This window comes from Triticum aestivum, chromosome 6D (assembly GCF_018294505.1).
Source record: "Triticum aestivum cultivar Chinese Spring chromosome 6D, IWGSC CS RefSeq v2.1, whole genome shotgun sequence".
NCBI classification, from domain to species: Eukaryota; Viridiplantae; Streptophyta; class Magnoliopsida; order Poales; family Poaceae; genus Triticum; species Triticum aestivum.
In genome coordinates this window covers 76,286,715-76,291,461 of record NC_057811.1, presented here as the reverse complement: position 1 = coordinate 76,291,461, position 4,747 = coordinate 76,286,715, and the positions used below count along the sequence as shown (strand labels likewise).

At 48.8% G+C, this 4,747-nt stretch overlaps 1 long non-coding RNA gene across 1 annotated transcript; it reads left to right on the top strand.

Moving 5' to 3' along the window:
* Window positions 1-2,720: 2,720 nt before the first annotated feature.
* On the top strand, window positions 2,721-3,907 carry LOC123141129 (uncharacterized). Its single transcript, XR_006470179.1, has 2 exons — window positions 2,721-3,349; window positions 3,663-3,907. It is a non-coding gene; the product is annotated as an uncharacterized lncRNA (long non-coding RNA).
* The last annotated feature ends 840 nt before the right edge of the window (window positions 3,908-4,747 follow it).

Below are 4,747 nucleotides of genomic sequence, written 5' to 3'. Positions count from 1 at the left end.
TCGGGTTCTGCCCTCCCGCAGAGCCATCTCCCTGCTTATCATTATCAGGATTGACAGAATTGGAAGGCGGAGAAGGGAGCTGAGCCTGAAAAGCGTCGGCGCCCTCAACCCTAACCCGCAGCCGGACACCATCAGAGGAGGGAAAGACATCAACCATACCACACACACAGACTGGGTCCACACACCATACGTTGATACGCACCGGACCAACCTTTTCCAGCGACTCAGTGTCAACCTCAACTGGCTTGCCAATCAGCACACCAAATGCCATCATGAACTCAGCTGAATGCAGCCCAACCGGAACATCATCAACCAAAACCTAAGTCTTGGAGAGCGGACCCACAACTTTTGCACCACACGTAACCGCCTTGACAGACACAACCAACTGGTTAAATGGCAGAGTGAAGCTCGTATAGGAAGAAATCATCCTCAGACAATCTTTGGAAGGGAACACCACCGCAAACTGATAATCAGACAACTGACGAACTTGCCAATCCCAGCCCCCCTCGACCCAGATACTCAAGCCTTCTAGCAAGGCTTGAGGAGAGATTTTCTGATCCTAGACTGTGATGATAGGCGCATTTGAGAGCGAGGGGGCTGCCACCACTAGAGGAAGATCACTGTCTAGAGCAAAGAAGGAGCATCCCGGCAGACCGGTGCCAAAATGCACGAAGGAGGGGGGTTTGACACGATTCTGGCAATCCACAGTCAGATGTCCATCAGATCGACAAATCAGGCAGAAAGGAGGGTCGAAACACCTAGACTCGAAATGACCCGGCATGTGGCAAGCAGAGCAGGTGAGGGAGGACGAGGGGTTTGGAGAAGAGGGGCCCTGGAGAAAAGGAGGGGGCGGGAGGGAGAATGCCATCTCCAAGCCCAGAAGACGAGGATCCCGGGCCAGAGGCCGGGACGCGCCGGTCCCTGAACTGCATGGAGGAGGAGCCGGAGCCGAAGCGCTGGGGGGGGGGGGATGGGAACCAGCACCAGACGAACGGGGAGGCTGATGACCCACAAGTATAGGGGATCTATCGTAGTCCTTTCAATAAGTAAGAGTGTCGAACCCAACGAGGAGCAGAAGGCAATGACAAGCGGTTTTCAGTAAGGTATTCTCTGCAAGCACTGAAGTTATTGGTAACAGATAGTTTTGTGATAAGGTAATTTGTAACGGGTAACAAGTAACAAAAGTAACAAGGTGTAGAAAGGTGGACCAATCCTTTTTGTAGCAAAGGACAAGCCTGGACAAACTCTTATATAAAGGAAAACGCTTCTGAGGACACATGGGAATTATCGTCAAGCTAGTTTTCATCACGCTCATATGATTCGCGTTCGTTACTTTGATAATTTGATATGTGGGTGGACCGGTGCTTGGGTGCTGCCCTTCCTTGGACAAGCATCCCACTTATGATTAACCCCTATTGCAAGCACCTGCAACTACAAAAGAAGTATTAAGGTAAACCTAACCATAGCATGAAACATATGGATCCAAATCAGCCCCTTATGAAGCAACACATAAACTAGGGTTTAAGCTTCTGTCACTCTAGCAACCCATCATCTACTTATTACTTCCCAATGCCTTCCTCTAGGCCCAGATAATGGTGAAGTGTCATGTAGTCGACGTTCACATAACACCACTAGAGGAAAGATAACATACATCTCATCAAAATATCGAACGAATACCAAATTCACATGACTACTTATAGCAAGACTTCTCCCATGTCCTCAGTAACAAACGTAACTACTCACAAATCATGTTCATGTTCATAATCAGAGGGGTATTAATATGCATAAAGGATATAAACATATGATTTTCCACCAAATAAACCATCTAGCATCAACTACAAGGAGTAATCAACACTACTAGCAACCCACAGGTACCAATCTGAGGTTTTGAGACAAAGATTCGATACAAGAGATGAACTAGGGTTTGAGATGAGAAGGTGCTGGTGAAGATGTTGATGCAGATTGACCCCCTCACGATGAGAGGATCGATGGTGATGACGACGGTGATGATTTCCCCGGCAGAACAGCTCCGCGGAGCCCTAGATTGGTTTCGCCAGGTTCCGCCTCGAGACGGCAGCGCTTCGTCCCGAAAGCTTCTTTCTGATTTTTTCTAGGGCGAAAGACTTCATATAGCCAAAGATGGCCACCGGAGGCGTGCCAGGGGGCCCACGAGGCAGGGGGCGCGCCCAGGAGGGTAGGACACGCCCCCACCCTCGTGGATGGTGGGTGGCCCCCCTCTCGTGCTTTCTTCGCCCAATATTTTTTATATATTCCAAAACTGACTTTCGTGAAGTTTCAGGACTTTTGGAGTTGTGCAGAATAGGTCTATAATATTTGATCCTTTTCCAGCCCAGAATTCCAGCTGTCGGCATTCTCCCTCTTCGTGTAAACCTTGTAAAATAAGAGAGAATAGGCATAAGTATTATGACATAATGTGTAATAACAGCCCATAATGCAATAAATATCGATATGAAAGCATGATGCAAAATGGACGTATCAGTTCCCCAAGCTTAGACCTCGCTTATCCTCAAACGGAAGCCGATAACGAAAAATATGTCCACATGTTTAGAGATAGAGGTGTCGATAAAATAAAATACGGACATGAAGGCATGATTATCATTATATATATGGCCCGATGATGTTCCTGAGATCCGAAAATTCCACCGAACATAAAAAAATAAATAATCCCCACGTACCTCCCCACGCCCCCATTCCCTCCCCGATCCAGCCACCATCCCCACGCCCCCACTCCCTCTCCCATCCAGCCACCCACCATCGTCGGCGTCGGCCCGCCACCGCCCCGGGAATCGGCCGCCGCGCCGCCCCCGCTCCGAGAACCGGCCGCCGCTTCCCTCCCGGACCGCGCCGCCGCCGCCGCTTCCCTCCCCGGAGTGCGCCGCCACCGCCGTCACCCTCCACGGATCATGCCGCCGCCGCCTCCCTCCCCGGATCGCGCCGCCACCGTCCGCCGCTAGTTACCGCTGCCTGTGCAGTCCTTCGCTAGCTGCCGCTGCAGTCTACCGCTAGCTCTCGCGGGGGAGGCAGTGCTGCTCCGGCTACCCATGCTTCACCGGCTGCCGCCGCGAACGGCGTCCGGACGCCATCACGTACTGCCCCCCGGCGCCGCCTCCAGCGCGTACCTGCTACAGCCTCGGGACAGACCTCTTCACGCGGGCGACTGGCCGCTCAAACTTCCCCTCGCCGGCCGTCGTGGGCCTCTGTATCCTCTCATGGCGGCTCCTCCCCTGTGGCACAAGCAAGGTCAACTGCGGCTGGATGAGACTCAAAAAAATGGTGGTACGTACTGGAACAAATACTCCTGGCATACCCATGTCGTTGGCAGCAAAAGGTATTTCAGTTACTAGTTCTTCCATATGCTAGAGGAATTTCTTTCAACCCACCTTGAGCAGAGCTCGTGGCATCAATTCTTTATTGTTTCTGTGTAAAAAATTAATGAGCAGGAAGGAATAGTTCTGCCCGATGAGCAGTTCCAATTGAGTTCTCCCTACACATAGTTTGACTTTTATTTCCAAGCATTACGTTATCCTAGATATTTGATTGGTACTCCACCTTGCAAGCAAGGATGCTCTGAAAATGAAACACGTGATGTTTGATACACCTTTGTACACCACGACTCAAGCTCTCTGCATTTTTTGTTAAAGGTCATCGGGCTGGGCACCTGCTGCTTATGTGTTGTACGCCTTGGGCGTCCCTGTGCTGGTGATGAGCGTGATGGCCGTGCATTGACCTGCATCGCCTGTCCAAACTGTGCCGGCCATGCGTCCGACGACCTCGTCCATCCCTGATCACCTCTTCCGCAATCAGCCGCACATACACAGACATGCCTGTGCTGTATTATACTTGAACTTGAGAGCTTCTGAACTCTCTGAATTTGTGTGCATGTTTTTATATTGTGTCATTGCATAGCTCCACCACTGAATTTGGAAATTCAGTCAATGCTTAAACTTGATAAAAAAGAGCAAGAAACAGTGACAGATTATGTGTGTTTTTCACGGAAGTGAGCTGGGAATTTAGATGTTCCTTTTCATAATATTAAGGGCGTCGATCATTCAACTATTTATGTTATCCTTCGTGCTCTGACTTGAGTGAAGTTATGTGAACTAGCATAGTATATTGTAGTTTTCTGATTTTGAGTCGTGGCATATAGTCCTCACACAAAGTAGTTGCAAATATATTGAAGTATATTATGCACATAGTTATCCTCCCTAATGCCTAAACTGGTACGTTTTCAATCTTTGTGCTGCCTACTAAACATAATTATTGAAGGTCTTCCCTGACCCATGGTCACGCGAAAGCGGTGCTGCTCCGGCAAGCTCCTCTGTCCCCCGAGCACAGTGCTGTCCATGACGGTCTCCTCCCTCCTGTTCCCTTAGCGAGGATGATGTCAATTTTTTGCGAAACAGAAAGTTATGTAGTTCTTCAGTATATGTCCATAGAAACCCATGACAATTTCTTCAGTAGCAGTTCAACAAAAAATCCTGCTGTAGTTCTTGAGTATTGTTCCATTAGAATTTCATGTTATCTAAGTATTTTTCGTACTTGCTATTGCAGATAAGTGTTTGTTAGAATTGTCATTCTGTCAGTAAAGTACCATTCTTCAGTATATGTTCTGAAAATTTCATCTTTTGTGTGCCTGGTGTGAATCGTTGGTCTTCTCTCACTTTTTCTCCTGAATTAGAGGTAGCATGTTGCTTTTCGCACTTGATGAAGAACATATCCTAAAATG